The sequence below is a fragment of the Oncorhynchus mykiss genome, chromosome 20, assembly GCF_057628025.1.
Source record: "Oncorhynchus mykiss isolate SJ-2025 chromosome 20, ASM5762802v1, whole genome shotgun sequence".
Lineage (NCBI taxonomy): Eukaryota > Metazoa > Chordata > Actinopteri > Salmoniformes > Salmonidae > Oncorhynchus > Oncorhynchus mykiss.
Window position 1 is genome coordinate 4,163,750 of NC_143041.1, and position 17,108 is coordinate 4,180,857.

Below are 17,108 nucleotides of genomic sequence, written 5' to 3' on the forward strand. Positions count from 1 at the left end.
TGTTTATTCTCGAACCTTGGTCTATATAAAATAACTTAACTGGCATCTTTCACTATAAAACAATATATGGACTAATAGAAGTGGGATGTTTTATTATTAGGCCTACTTACCATTGCAGCTGTACAAAAAATGTAACATCCCACATAAAACAAAAATGTTAAGAAAAAAAGCTGGTGTCTGAATGTCTGTATCCGTGATAGCCTGCTCCTTTAACGACAGAACAGAAAATACTGTCAGCTTGAGACCTAAATATCCCTGGATAAGCACTCACAATGTTAGTATTTACTTAATACAGTCATATAGGCCATTAAGTGACTTACTCAATGGGGAAAGTTGCATTTCCCCTCGGACACCATCTTGTGGATGTCGCGTGAGATGGGTGTGCTTTTGATTCGCAGGCAGTCCTCCGTTTTAAAGCCGGTTTCTGTCGTGAGAACAGAAATTGCGTTCATAGAGGAAAATGAGGACTCGCAGGTGTAAGTAGATGCAAACATTGTTAGCACATAAAAGGCAAGTTTATTTATTGTGCTGTATTCCTCTGAGCATGACACCCACAACACACACAAGGACTCAGCACTCCTGATCGCATCCCTGATTTCGCTCTGGAATTCAATCCGCTCAGTATGAATTGCGGCCTTATCCAGCGAGGGTATCGTTTTCTTAGCAAGGCATGAGACTTCTCCACCTGGGAGGACTGTAAGGATCACGTACAAACGCATTGATATCCTTGGGCATGCTGTAGTCTTCTAATCTGGTGGAGAAATTGTCCCTCAGCTGCTTGATGAAATCTTCCATCACCTCGGTGACAATGCTGCGGCCTGGTACCTCAGCCTGTCATTTCTTCAGTGTGCTGAAGTGCAGTAGCCTTCCAGAGGACAAGTACAAATCGAACAACTCAAGCTTCCTAGTAAAGGCCTCAAATTTTCCGCCACGTCCACGACTGTTTTCCCTCTTCCTTGTAAACTGCCGATTAAACCAGTTTAAGTGACGGAATATGTCAGCCAAAAATGCCTCGTGTGTAGCTTGCCGTTAACGCTTCAATGCATTCTTTCATTCACATTCACAGTTGTCGGTATTTTTGTTTGCATGCATGAATAACTAGGCTACTAAACATGGATTTTGTTACGACAGCTATGTGTACGGCTGCACTCACATAGGGTAATTCACCTTTTACAAACACCCTATCTGTCTTCATTCATTACCAAACGGCCTTGCTTTAATGTGTAGGTCGCTGTCCGTTGCGCTAATACAGTGCAGCGGAGGTCACTCCAAAAGCTCTCAATCATTGGTTTCAGAGTCTTGGCATTTTAACTTTGTTTATTGTGGTATAGCATGACAAGCAGAATTCAATACAATTCCAATACAAGAACCCCCCAAAACGGTGCCCCCTCGCCGATTTCAACTGCCCCTAAATCTAAATCTGGCGCCGGGTCTGGGTGTCTGATGTTTCAAGTTAACAGTAAAGCCATTCCAGTTGTCGGACACCGGCAGCTGATCTGGATCGGTGTTCAGACATTTTTGTCCGATATCCGATATTTTCCTTGTAAAAAAAAAACGATACTGATATTTAAAATTTAAGCTGCCTTTTAATCATTCTAGTACAGTTTAATAGTTAACACACACAGATGGACGCAGCAGTCTAAGGCACTGCATCTCAGTGCAAGAGGCGGCACCACAGTCCATGGTTCGAATCCAGGCTGTATCACATCCGGCCGTGATTCGGAGTCCCAGCGTCGTCCGGGCCGTCATTGTAAATAAGAATTTGTTCTTAACTGACTTGCCTAGTTAAATAAAAGGTTACACTACACTCACCAACAAGTTATTTTGTTGGCATTTACGTATGTCCCCATTACCAGTAAAACATCATCAAAACCTTTTTTCTTTCACTTACCTGCTGTGCTGTTTCGTTGTGTCATTTGTTCAGTCGTTTCATTCTCAACCAGGGTTTCTATGGAACACCGTTCGGGTCATTACACGTCAAATAGGTTATTTGATGAATATCTTTTTTGACACGCAAAGACCCAAACGGCGTTCCAAAGAAATCCTGGGTGAGAATGAAATGACTGAACAAATGACACAACATAATCTGTTTCAGTAGCTAGCTAACTATATAGCTAGGTGTCATCATGTAAAATTACTTGAATTTATAAGACAGTTCTTACTTGATTAATGGTGGTCGGACACATCTATGTGAAACTAGCCACAGTAAGGATCAGCCACAATAGAGGACTTTGCGGTTATCCTTCAAAATAAAAGTATGGCAGCATTCTTCTATTTCTATTCATTTGTATCACTGTCAATGATATACTTTTTTTTTTGAAGGCAAACTGCAAATTACACTATTGTGCCTAATCCTTATTGTGGCTAGCTTCACAACACATAACCCGGTCCGGTCGAGCATCACTAGCCAGATGAAGCTAACTGGCTGCTTATAACGTTAGCTTTGGGCAACAGGGTTAACGCTATTTATTTTCATGAACTGAAGTTCAATTTCAATAGGTGAACAACAAGTGGCAACCTAGCTAATACTTACTCACAATGATTCCTAAATCATTGCTAAGAATAATGAAAATGACTGCAGTTTCCACTGGTCATTGTTTTCACGCTGGTTGTATTGGTGCTAGCTAGGTACCAAGCTAAAGCTAGCTACTCCAGAAGTTGCGGTCAAACAAATTATGCTTTATTACCAATGTGTAGCGCAAAATTTTACTTGGCGTTATTACGTCATGTACCTACGTTATATAGGTATGCACGGTAGCTTTGACATCGGTTTTTAACATCGGCATTCTACTACACATCGGCCGATACCGATGTTGGCATTTTTAGCTAATCTTCCGATTCCGATATTTTCACCAATATATCATGCATCCCTAGCTTTGAAAACAAACGTAACTGTATACCTTTGTACTAGCCAGAAAACGCATGTCAAGTGTAAAATGAAGAGTGTAAAATGAAATGGCAGTGCATTCCTTTGATCTAGAAAAAAGCAAATTGTTAACTCCTGAAACTTTTATTTTTTTTAAAGACATTCCTGACAATATCTTAACGGTTTAGAGAATGTAATGTTGTAACTGATGTTTAAGAACTTTGTAATTGTTGTACTGTAAATGTTAGAAAATCTGTTAGCATTTGGCTAGCTCCGGTTAGTTTGGGCTTGCTCTGTTCAGCTTTTGTCTAGCTCCGGTCAGTTGGTTGCTAGATTCGGTTAGTAAAATGCTAGCTTGTTCAGTCATTTTCCAATAATGTCAGTTACAAATCTTGTCATTCCATTAGCCCTTCTTACACTAGGTGAATTGTCACACCCTGATCTGTTTCACCTTTTCCTGTGATTGTCTCCACCCCCTCCAGGTGTCGCTTATTTTCCCCAGTGTATTTATCCCTGTGTTTCCTGTCTCTCTGTGCCAGTTCATCTTGTCTTGTCAAGTCAACCAGCGTGTTTTTCAAGTGCTCCTGCTTTTTCTTCTCTCATTTTTTCTAGTCCTCCTGGTTTTGACCTTTGCCTGCCCTGACTCTGGACCAGCTTGCCTGACCATTCTGCTTACCCTGACCTCGAGCCTGCCTGGCACTTTGTACCTCCTGGACTCTGACCTTGTTATGATCTTTTTGCCTGTCCACGACCATTCTCTTGCCTGCCCCTTGGATACTAATAAATATCAGAGACTCAAACCATCTGCCTTCTGTGTCTGCATCTGGGTCTCGCCCAGGCCCTTCTATGAATGTATTTTGAGCATGGGTATAAAATAACTTCTGATTTATACCAGTCTTTAAAGGCTTTCATGTTTTAGAGTATCCTATGGGGCTATGGAGGGCAACAGTCAACTACATAATTATAACCAAAACAGGTGAATTAAAGTTGAGTACATGTGTTTGGGTATAAATGTAAAGAATTTGTTAATGTCAATTGGATTGGAATTTAATCTTTTGATGTGTGGATTTATGTATTTTTGATATGTTTATGAAATAATATGCCAGGGATTTATGAGACAAATGATTAAATACAAAAGAAAACATTGAAATACAATGAAAAGGCAGAAAAAGACAATTTGCACTTGAGAGAATGTTGAATAAAATAATTGTGAGAACCTATGAAAGAGAAGCCACGTTCTCCTGTTTCATTATTTATCCTGTGTTACAGGAACTATCATCTGCTGCACCAGTCCCAAAACTGGGACCTGTAACAGATTTTTTCAGGCTCATCGGGGATTGGCGCCACCTGTCGGTTAGGATCCAGTGATGGATAACATCTGGGTCCAAGACGGATCTGCAGATGAAATCCATGTTGCGGACAGACTGTGAGCAGAGAGTGATTCTTGATTCTGGACTGTGCTGACTGTTTGTGAGTTAAAGGAAGAAGTTACAATGTCAGACAGTGGGAGGAAGAGCCTGGTGTGGGACATCAGCCTGTCAGCAAAGAAACTTTTTCAAATACTGCGGGTCAATTGCTAGATAAGGACCAGTCAGAGCTCGAAGAGGGTGATCATGAAGGTTGCCTTGAGTACATCAGCGCCTTTATGTACAGTAAGTCATTACTTGAGTCAGAAGATGGGGGTATGGTTGAATTGTTGGTTTTGAAAGATAATGTTGATGCTGTTATACAGACTCTTAATGTAACAACACTGTTTTACCCAAGTGATAATATTGAGCCGTGCAACACATTAACAATCCCTCCATCTATTTAATAGCTCATGCAGTCACAGTTAGTCCAGTTGATGCTACTCTACCTATGACCTAGCTCATACAGTCACAGCTAGCACAGTCAAAACGGCACCAAATACTGATTTACTTAGTGCTCGCAAGCTATGAGGAGCTTAGCAAGAAACTTCTCCAACATGTTACTGTACCTACCTCACAGCCGGGGGTCGTCAGCAAAATGGGACACGCCTGGGCCTGGGTGTGTCCCGGGATAAATACACCTCTTCACCATTCATTGAGGAGACTCTCTTCATGCAGACACACTGTTAGATTTTGGTTGTTGCATTTTTGTGGCCATTTTGTTTTTTTGCTTTGACACCTTTCAACACACCTCATTATTTATGCACGCAACCACTTACACTACTGATTACTGACTGCACACACCATTGTCTATTGTATGTATGTTACTTCAGTTAATAAATATATTTTTGTTATTCCTAATCTCCACGTTGTCTCCCTTTTTGTTACGGACTTTGAGCCGGTTTGTGACAGCTACATCAACCGTTTGTGCTCGATATATTTACCAATAGGCTAAGGCTATTATTTCTTATTATACAATGATCCATTAATTACTTTAAGAAATATATATATTCTCATGACATTGAAAGGGAATGCATACTTCACTCTTCATAAAAAGAAGACAGGTCCTACTTCCCCAAGGGGCCTTGTCAGCTGGGCATAACAAAAAAAAGATTAAAATACTAGTAATATTATTTTTTTAACTTTAATTTCTCAGCTTGAGAAATGTCCCAACCATAGTTAAACTAATTAATTCAGGAATGTGTCAATTAGGAAGAACCGCTCAGTTTGAAAATCCTGAATTGGTGATCTGGCTAGCCAGCTAATGAGAAATGTTGCAAATCATCTTTTTCAATCCGTGATTTGTTTGCAGGACAAAGCAGTCTGGTGTGAAGGTAAGACATTTTTACATTATCTGATTAAAAACATTAGAAGTTCACCTAGCTGTTTTCTGCTCCATGTAGGCTTGCTTGCAAGCAATACCTGGTTTTCAAACCATGCAACAGCTTGTTAGCCAATCCCAATGCTTTGGGGCTGTGCTTTGCCTCTTGAGTGTTCTGGCTCATGAGAAATGGTTTACCATTTTACTGTCACTAGAACTCACTACTGTCAACGTGGGGTGAATTAGCTAGCTAGCTAACCAACAACTGAAATGCCACACTCAGTCTTCAAGTGTGTTTAGCAGCACTGCAGTAAAGTAAACAAACTCACAAATTGCTTCTAAAATAGCTGGACAAGAGGGCAATGAACCCATTATTGCTCAAAACGAAATACTATAGCTATTATTATAGACAAAACACTATAGCTAGTGCCATTTTTTATTACATTACATAAATACAGCTTCCCTGTTGAAGTTGTCAATATCAAGAATGTGACAGCAACCTGTGTCTGTATGTGGACCTACTCTAAGTTCACAGCTTATAAACCTGTATCATTTGTCCTTTATCGAGACTGTAAGAAGTTGTGTTGTTGGTGGCATTACTTTTGTAGTGGTCATGAGTCATGAAACCTATAGTCACCAGCAAAGAGGATTACAATGGTTTGCTGAAAGAGGTTCTCATGCTAAGCAAAGACCTGTGGGTAGATTTCTGTATTGCACCCTAGGGTTTGTTTTTGGACCAGACCATTTGTTTACAGCTAAAGTGTCCTGCCTTAAATAATGCAGAAACTTGGTGGCTGAACTTCCTGATTTGGCCTCATTTTAGATTTGGTTCATTAAAGAAATGCTAGTGGCCTAGGACTGAATTCAAATGTGAGTTGGTTTTGAGATTTGGTTTATGGATGTCCTGTGTGTGTCCGCAGGTGGGGAGAGTTAGCCAAATTATTTAGCCAATTAGCTTCAGCTGGCTGGTGTGCGATTGTGTAGTGAATGCATTTTCTTATAACTGACAAGAACTTTTGAACATCAGATCAGCAGTTCCTTACCTCAATTCCGTCTTCAACTTCGACTTTATCTGTAATTCTGATCCAATTTTCAGGGTATCCAAAAGGAAACGCCGGTGTTAGAGGGGCAAAATTTAAGGCGAAGAGAACTAGCCACCTCATTCACCTCCTTTCTATAGGCCAGTCACTTGATAATAAGATGGATGACCTCCGATCATGGATTTCTTACCAACGGGACTCATAATTTCAATATTCTCTGCTTTTCTTAAACATATCTTTCAGAGAACTTGATGGATTCTCTATTCACTGAGTAGACATGTAAGTGGAGTCAGGAAAATCAAGAGGGGAAGGGGTTTGCCTCTTCATCAACAACAAATGGTGTGCTTACTCATTGTTCACCAGTCTTGGAATACCTGATGGTCAAATGCTGACCCCTCTAACCCCCAAGGGAGTTTTCTGCTGCTATCGTAAATGTTGTATACATACCACCTCATGACAAGAAAAATAACAAGCTGGCACTCAACGAACTGTACAAGGCTATAAACAAGCAGGAAAACTTGTTGCCAGCGATTTTAATTCTGCATCATTAAGACACTTCCATCAACACATCTCCTTCGCCAGTAGGTGCGATAAAGTCCTAGACCACTGTTACTCTACTCACAAGCAAGCATACAAGGCCCTCCCTTGTCCCCCATTCGGCAAATTGGATCATGACTCAGTACTCCTGCTTCCAGTTTACAAGCAGAAACTCAAACAGGAAGTACCCGTGACTCGCTGTGCTGAGAAAAGGTCATCAGATTCAGAGATTATGCTATAGGACTGCTTTGCTAGCACTGATTGGCATAAGTTCTGAGACTCCACCGCTAACATCGACGAGCTAACCACCTCCATCACCGGCTTCATTAGGAAATGGATCAGCGACGTTGTCCCCACAGTGAAGGTTCGCTGCTTCCCCAATTAAAAGCCCTGATTAACACTGAGGCTGGCGCTAAGATTAAGGACAGGGATACCCCACACAGGGCTATTGCAGACAACCCTGGGGCTACGGCTGAGGACAGGAACAAGAGGTCCCGCTATGACCACTGCATAGTCATCAAACACGCAAAAGGACAATATAGGAATAAGGTGGAATCCTATTACACAGGCTACGATGCACGCTACATGTGGCAGGGGCTCCAGTCCATTATGGATTACAAAGGAAGACCCAGCCATGATCTGCCCAATGATGACCAGACGAACTCAATGCATTTTATGCACGCTTCAATAATAACAAATAACACCCTCTCTGCCCTCTCCCACCTATAGAAGAGGAATCCCTATGTGAGAATGCAGTTCAATGACTACAGCTCAGCGTTTAACACCATTGCCCCCTCCAAGCTTGAGTGTAGACAACATCACCTCCGCCAAGCAGACCCTCCACACGTGGGCCCCTTCCTGTATTCCCTGTTCACCCAAAACTGGCCATGCATGACTCCAACACCATCATTAAGTTTGCTGATGACACAACAATGGTAGGCCTGATCGCCAGCAACGATGAGACAGCCTACAGGGCGGGGGTCTGTGACCTGGCAATGTGGTGCCGGGACAACAACCTCTCCTTCAACGTCAGTAAGAACAAGGACCTGATCATGGACTACAGGACCGGGCTGTAGTGGAGCGGGTCGTGAGCTTCAAGTTCCTCAGTGGACTGAATCACTAAAATGGTTCCCACACACGTGCACAGTCGTGAATAAGGTGTGACATCGCCTCTTCCACCTCAGGATGTTGAAAAGGTTTGGCAAGAGCCTTCTAATCAAAACGTTCAACAGCTGCACTATTGAGAGCATCTTTATTGGCTGCATCACTGCTTGGTATGGCAACAGCACCGCCCTCGATTGCATGGCGCTAGTACAGCCCAGTACATCACTGCACAGGACTCTACAAACTCATGCACACACACTCACTTCATTTGCTCACACATTTATACTGACTTTACACACAAACGCACACACTCACACACAATAATCATATACACTGCTGCTACTCTTGTTTATCATATATTCTGATGCCTAGTCACCTTACCCCTATACACATCTACAAGAGGTGTGCCAACCTGGCCGTACTAGTATTTGTAATCGTTGAAAGTTGATAGTCGGATCAGATGATACTTGTGATCGGGAAAAACTGAAGTGTTTTAATATATATAGGTATTTTGACAACATCTACTTATCTTGTCACACCCTGATCTGTTTCAACTGTCCTTGTGCTTGTCTCCACCCCTCTCCAGGTGTCGCACATCTTCCCTGTGCATTTACAGTGCCTTGCGAAAGTATTCGGCCCCCTTGAACTTTGCGACCTTTTGCCACATTTCAGGCTTCAAACATAAAGATATAAAACTGTATTTTTTTGTGAAGAATCAACAACAAGTGGGACACAATCATGAAGGGGACCGACATTTATTGGATATTTCAAACTTTTTTAACAAATCAAAAACTGAAAAATTGGGCGTGCAAAATTATTCAGCCCCTTTACTTTCAGTGCAGCAAACTCTCTCCAGAAGTTCAGTGAGGATCTCTGAATGATCCAATGTTGACCTAAATGACTAATTATGATAAATACAATCTACCTGTGTGTAATCAAGTCTCCTTATAAATGCACCTGCACTGTGATAGTCTCGGAGGTCCGTTAAAAGCGCAGAGAGCATCATGAAGAACAAGGAACACACCAGGCAGGTCCGAGATACTGTTGTGAAGAAGTTTAAAGCCGGATTTGGATACAAAAAGATTTCCCAAGCTTTAAACATCCCTAGGAGCACTGTGCAAGCGATAATATTGAAATGGAAGGAGTATCAGACCACTGCAAATCTACCAAGACCTGGCCGTCCCTCTAAACTTTCAGCTCATACAAGGAGAAGACTGATCAGAGATGCAGCCAAGAGGCCCATGATCACTCTGGATGAACTGCAGAGATCTACTGCTGAGGTGGGAGACTCTGTCCATAGGACAACAATCAGTCGTATATTGCACAGATCTGGCCTTTATGGAAGAGTGGCAAGAAGAAAGCCATTTCTTAAAGATATCCATAAAAAAGTGTTGTTTAAAGCCACCTGGGAGACACACCAAACATGTGGAAGAAGGTGCTCTGGTCAGATCAAACCAAAATTGAACTTTTTGGCAACAATGCAAGATGTTATGTTTGGCGTAAAAGCAACACAGCTCATCACCCTGAACACACCATCCCCACTGTCAAACATGGTGGTGGCAGCATCATGGTTTGGGCCTGCTTTTCTTCAGCAGGGACAGGGAAGATGGTTACAATTGATGGGAAGATGGATGGAGCCAAATACAGGACCATTCTGGAAGAAAACCTGATGGAGTCTGCAAAAGACCTGAGACTGGGACGGAGATTTGTCTTCCAACAAGACAATGATCCAAAACATAAAGCAAAATCTACAATGGAATGGTTCAAAAATAAACATGTCCAGGTGTTAGAATGGCCAAGTCAAAGTCCAGACCTGAATCCAATCGAGAATCTGTGGAAAGAACTGAAAACTGCTGTTTACAAATGCTCTCCATCCAACCTCACTGAGCTCGAGCTGTTTTGCAAGGAGGAATGGGAAAATATTCCAGTCTCTCGATGTGAAAAACTGATAGAGACATACCCCAAGCGACTTACAGCTGTAATCGCAGCAAAAGGTGGCGCTACAAAGTATTAACTTAAGGGGGCTGAATAATTTTGCACGCCCAATTTTTCAGTTTTTGATTTGTTAAAAAAGTTTGAAATATCCAATAAATGTCGTTCCACTTCATGATTGTGTCCCACTTGTTGTTGATTCTTCACAAGAAAATACAGTTTTATATCTTTATGTTTGAAGCCTGAAATGTGGCAAAAGGTCGCAAAGTTCAAGGGGGCCGAATACTTTCGCAAGGCACTGTAAATATCGTTTTTACATATTTTTTCTTCGCATATCTTTTAAAATATTTTGCTAAACCCCAACATCTAAATACTCTCCTGCAACCCGCCTCACCCAATGTAGTGGATCTGCTTTTTTTAAATTTATTTTTTTAAGTATTTATATTTACTTCGGATCTGGAACCCCTCAACTGAAGCTAGCCAGCTAACTACCAGCTATCAGTCAGCAAACCATTGCTAGTGGTCATCAGCTAACCTTTAGCTCGGAAAGCTCTCGCCAGTTCGAACAACGCGACTCTAACCAGAGCATAACGGACCTATTATTTTTATCCCCGGATTTCCACTGCAAACGGAACATTTTCATCTGGATCTTCACAACTAGCTAACCGCAACCCCGGATGACTACTCCTGGCTAGCGTTTCCATCCACTTAGCTTGAAGCTAGCCCGGCCAGAGCTCCTGTGCTACCACCGAAGCATACTCCTGGGCTACAATATCCGGACCCACGACCGGTCTATCAATGTCACCGCATGAAGAGGCATAAACAGACTTAATCCAATCGCAACGTCCCCCAAAGGCTAACTTTCTATCCCTTGCTATCTGCTTGCTTGCTAATTCGGCCTGCTAACTGCTAGCTTGTTTAGCACCGGTCTGCTAACTGCTAGCTTGTTTAGCCCCGGCCTACTAACTGTTAGCTTGTTAGCACAGGCCTGCTAACTGTCTGAATCGCCGTGTCCCCAGCCAGCCCAACCACTCACTGGACCCATATTTATTTTCAATTTCTTTTTGATATTTAATTCGATTATACCTTCCGGTGACCTGCCTCTCCCAATGTGATACGGAATCGCAATTATTTTTAATTTTTAGAACACATTCAAGAACCTCCAGAAGCTAACCAGCTAACTAGCTACAAGCTATTTAGTCATTGTTAGCCACTGCTAGCGGCTTTTACCTTCTGCACAGCCAGCTTTAGCACTGACCTTATTTTATTTATTTTTATTTTTTTTAGCCTGGATAATACTCGCCAGTCTACCAGTATCGAACTGTCTCTCCACAACAACGCCGGATTCCTGCCGTAATCCCTGGACCACTACTTCTGATCTTCATAGCTAGCTTGCATGCAGTACCGAAGCTATCCCTGAGGCCCACCTCCCGATCTACTCAGCTGTTCACCCGAACCACACTCATACACGGCTAGAGCCCAATACTCCACCGGTCCTTGCTGTAAACTCTGGACCTTGGCTAACGCCACTGCCACGAAGCTAGCACCAGTTAGCCGTGAGCCAGGCACATCTCCCTCCTAGCAGGCACATCTCCCTGCTAACCCCCCCTACCACCCCCGGGCTACTAACTTTAAACGCTGTGTCGCTAGCGTAGTGGCGGCTTCCCTTCCCATCTACCGCTGCCCCCTGGACACTGTGATCACTTGGCTACATAGCTGATGCCTGCTGGACTGTCCATTAATCACAGTACTCCATTCTGTTTGTTTATGTTTTTATCTGTCGGCCCCAGCCGCACTCAGGCTCTGTGTGTAGTTAATCCGACCCTCTCTGCCTAGTCAACGCCATTTTACCTGCTGTTGTTGTGCTAGCTGATTAGCTGTTGTTGTCTCACCTGTGTTAGCTAGCTCTCCCAATCAACACCTGTGATTACTGTATGCCTCGCTGTGTGTCTCTCTCAAATGTCAATATGCCTTGTATACTGTTGTTCAGGTTAGTTATCATTGTTTTAGTTTACAATGGAGCCCCTAGTTCCACTCTTCATACCTCTGATACCTCCTTTGTCCCACCTCCCACACATGCGGTGACCTCACCCATTACAACCGGCATGTCCAGAGATACAACCTCTCTTATCATCACCCAGTGCCTGGGCTTACCTCCGCTGTACCCACACCCCACCATACCCATACCTCTGCGCATTATGCCCTCTACCATGCCCAGAAATCTGCTCCTTTTATTCTTTGTCCCCAACGCTCTAGGCGACCAGTTTTGATAGCCTTTAGCCGCACCCTCATACTACTCCTCCTCTGTTCCGCGGGTGATGTGGAGGTAAACCCAGGCCCTGCATGTCCCCAGGCACCCTCATTTGTTGACTTCTGTGATCGAAAAAGCCTTGGTTTCATGCATGTCAACATCAGCCTCCTCCCTAAGTTTGTTTTACTCACTGCTTTAGCACGCTCTGCTAACCCTGATGTCCTTGCCGTGTCTGAATCCTGGCTCAGGAAGGCCACCAAAAATTCTGAGATACCCAACTATAAAATTTTCCGTCAAGATAGAACTGCCAAAGGGGGAGGAGTTGCAGTCTACTGCAGAGAGAGCCTGCAAAGTAATGTCATACTTTCCAGGTCCATACCGAAACAGTTCGAACTACTAATTTTAAAAATTACTCTCGACAGAAATAAGTCTCTCACTGTTGCCGCCTGCTACCGACCCCCCTCAGCTCCCAGCTGTGCCCTTGACACCATTTGTGAATTGATCGCCCCCCATCTAGCTTCAGAGTTTGTTCTGTTTGGTGACCTAAACTGGGATATGCTTAACACCCCGGCAGTCCTACAATCTAAGCTAGATGCCCTCAATCTCACACAAATCATCAAGGAACCCACCAGGTACAACCCTAAATCTGTAAACAAGGGCACCGTCATAGACGTCATCCTGACCAACTGGCCCTCCAAATACACCTCCGCTGTCTTCAACCAGGATCTCAGCGATCACTGCCTGTATCTGCTACGGATCCGCAGTCAAACGACCACCCCTCATCACTGTCAAACGCTCCTTAAAACACTTCTGCGAGCAGGCCTTTCTAATCGACCTGGCCTGTGTATCCTGGAAGGATATTGACCTCATCCCGTCAGTTGAGGATGCCTGGTCATTCTTTAAAAGTAATTTCCTCACCATTTTAGATAAGCATGCTCCGTTCAAAAAATGCAGAACTAAGAACAGACATAGCCCTTGGTTCACTAAAGACCTGACTGCCCTCGACCAGCACAAAAACATCCTGTGGCAGACTGCAATAGCATCGAATAGTCCCCGCGATATGCAACTGTTCAGGGAAGTCAGGAACCAATACACGCAGTCAGTCAGGAAAGCAAAGGCCAGCTTCTTCAGGCAGAAATTTGCATCCTGTAGCTCTAACTGCAAAAAGTTCTGGGACACTGTAAAGTCCATGGAGAACAAGAGCACCTCCTCCCAGCTGCCCACTGCACTGAGGCTAGGAAGCACGGTCACCACCGATAAATCCATGATTATCGAAAAACTTCAACAAGCATTTCTCAACGGCTGGCCATGCCTTCCTCCTGGCTACTCCAACCTCGGCTAACACATGGACCCGTACAAGTCAGCTGGGCTTGACAATCTGGACCCTCTATTTCTGAAACTATCAGCCGCCATTGTCGCAACCCCTATTACCAGCCTGTTCAATCTCTCTTTCATATCGTCTGAGATCCCCCAAGGATCGGAAAGCTGCCGCAGTCATCCCCCTCTTCAAAGGGGGAGACACCCTGGACCCAAACTGTTACAGACCTATATCCATCCTGCCCTGCCTATCTAAGGTCTTTGAAAGCCAAGTCAACAAACAAGTCACTGACCATCTCGAATCCCACCGTACCTTCTCCGCTGTGCAATCTGATTTCCGAGCCGTTCACGGGTGCACATCAGCCACACTCAAGGTACTAAACGATATCATAACCGCCATCGATAAAAGACAGTACTGTGCAGCCGTCTTCATCGACCTGGCCAAGGCTTTCGACTCTGTCAATCACCATATTCTTATCGGCAGACTCAGTAGCCTCGGATTTGCTAATGACTGCCTTGCCTGGTTCACCAACAACTTTGCAGACAGTGTTCAGTGTGTCAAATCGGAGGGCATGCTCTCCGGTCCTCTGGCAGTCTCTATGGGGGTGCCACAGGATTAAATTCTCGCTCCGACTCTTTTCTCTGTATATATCAATGATGTTGCTATTAATGCGGGCGATTCCCTGATCCACCTCTACGCAGACGACACCATTCTGTATACTTCCGGCCCGTCCTTGGACACTGTGCTATCTAACCTCCAAACGAGCTTCAATGCCATACAACACTCCTTCCGTGGCCTCCAACTGCTCTTAAACGCTAGTAAAACAAATGCATGCTTTTCAACCGTTCGCTGCCTGCACCCGCACGCCTGACTAGCATCAACACCCTGGATGGTTCCGACTTAGAATATGTGGACATCTATAAGTGCCTAGGTGTCTGGCTAGACTGTAAACTCTCCTTCCAGACTTATATCAAACATCTCCAATCTAAAATCAAATCTAGAGTCGGCTTTCTATTCCGCAACAAAGCCTCCTTCACTCACGCCGCCAAACTTACCCTAGTAAAACTGACTATCCTACCGATCCTCGACTTCGGCCATGTGATCTACAAAATAGCTTCCAATACTCTACTCAGCAAACTGGATGCAGTTTATCACAGTGCCATCCGTTTTGTCACTAAAGCACCTTATACCACCCACCACTGCGACCTGTACGCTCTAGTCGGCTGGCCCTCGCTACATATTTGTCGCCAGACCCACTGGCTCCAGGTCATCTACAAGTCCATGCTAGGTAAAGCTCCGCCTTATCTCAGTTCACTGGTCACGATGGCAACACCCACCCGTAGCACGCGCTCCAGCAGGTGTATCTCACTGATCATCCCTAAAGCCAACACCTCATTTGGCTGCCTTTCGTTCCAGTTCTCTGCTGCCTGTGACTGGAACGAATTGCAAAAATCACTGAAGTTGGAGACTTATCTTCCTCACCAACTTCAAACATCTGCTATCTGAGCAGCTAACCGATCGCTGCAGCTGTACATAGTCTATCGGTAAATAGCCCACCCAATTTTACCTACCTCATCCCCATACTGTTTATATTTATTTATTTTTCTGCTCTTTTGCACACCAATATCTCCACCTGCACATGACCATCTGATCATTTATCACTCCAGTGTTAATCTGCAAAATTGTAATTATTCGCCTACCTCCTCATGCCTTTTGCACACAATGTATATAGACAATGTGTATATATAGTGTTATTGATTGTTTACTCCATGTGTAACTCTGTTGTCTGTTCACACTGCTATGCTTTATCTTGGCCAGGTCGCAGTTGCAAATGAGAACTTGTTCTCAACTAGCCTACCTGGTTAAATAAAGGTGAAATATTAAATAAACATACATACAGACACCCCGCCCTTCCTCTTACTGGAGAGACGTTTATTCCTGTCGGTGTGATGCCATGAAAATCCCAGTCATTTTTCCGTGAAACAGAGTAAGTTACAATCCCGGATATCTCTTTGGAAAGAAACTCTTGCCCTGATTTTGTCAACTTTGTTAACTAGGGACTGGACATTGGCGAGTAATATACTCGTAAGCGGTGGGTGGTATGCGCGGATCCGAAGCCTCACTAGAAGACCGCTCTGGCACCCTCTCCTCCAGTGGTGTTGTTTTGGGTCGGCTCTGGAATCAGTTCAAAGGCCCTGTGAGGTGCAGACAAAGGATCCCCTTTGGGAAAGTCGTATTCCTGGTTGTAGTGCTGGTTGTCCTGGTAAGTTGACATCTCTTTGATATACAATAGTTCTTCTCAGTTGTATGTAATAACACTTAAGGTTTCCTGGGCTAACAATGTAAGAAATAATACATGAAAAAAAACCCACTAAAGCCAACTCCTGGACAGTCTGTGGTGCAACGTGGCGTTGGTGGATGGAGCGAGACATGATGTCCCAGATGTGCTCAATTGGATTCAGGTCTGGGGAACGGGCGTCCATAGCATCAATGCCTTTCTCTTGCAGGAACTGCTGACACACTCCAGCCACATGAGGTCTAGCATTGTCTTGCATTAGGAGGAACCCAGGGCCAACCACACAAGCATATGGTCTCACAAGGGGTCTGAGAATCTCATCTCGTACCTAATGGCAGTCAGGCTACCTCTGACGAGCACATGAAGGGCTGTGCTGCCCCCCAAAGAAATGCCACCCCACACCATGACTGACCCCCCGCCAAACCGGTCATGCTGGAGGATGTTGCAGGCAGCACAACGTTCTCCACGGCATCTCCAGACTCTGTCACGTCTGTCACATGTGCTCAGTGTGAACCTGCTTTCATCTGTGAAGAGCACAGGGCGCCAGTGGCGAATTTGCCAATCTTGGTGTTCTCTGGCAAATTCCAAACGTCCTGCACGGTGTTGGGCTGTAAGCACAACCCCCACCGGTGGACGTCGGGCCCTCATACCACCCTCATGGAGTCTGTTTCTGACCATTTGAGAAGACACATGCACATTTGTGGCCTGCTGGAGGTCATTTTGCAGGGCTCTGGCAGTGCTCCTCCTGCTCCTCCTTGCACAAAGGTGGAGGTAGCGGTCCTGCTGCTGGGTTGTTGTGTGTGTGTGTGTGTGTGTGTGTGTGTGTGTGTGTGTGTTATTATTATTATTTTATTTTTTTTTCTTATCCCAGCCTCCGTTCCTGCAGGATGCCTTTTGGTAGGCATCATTGTAAACAATAATTTGTTCTTAACTGACTTGCCTAGTTAAATAAATATTATATATAATGTTAATCTAGATCTTTGTGTGTGACAGAGAGATCTAGCCTATCATCACATTAATTTCAAATAATAATACGA

The 17,108-nt window shown here is 44.0% G+C and overlaps 1 pseudogene; it reads right to left on the reverse strand.

The window, feature by feature from the left end:
- Nucleotides 1-320: 320 nt before the first annotated feature.
- On the reverse strand, nucleotides 321-1,916 carry LOC149973627 (zinc finger BED domain-containing protein 5-like; annotated as a pseudogene).
- Nucleotides 1,917-17,108: the final 15,192 nt, after the last annotated feature.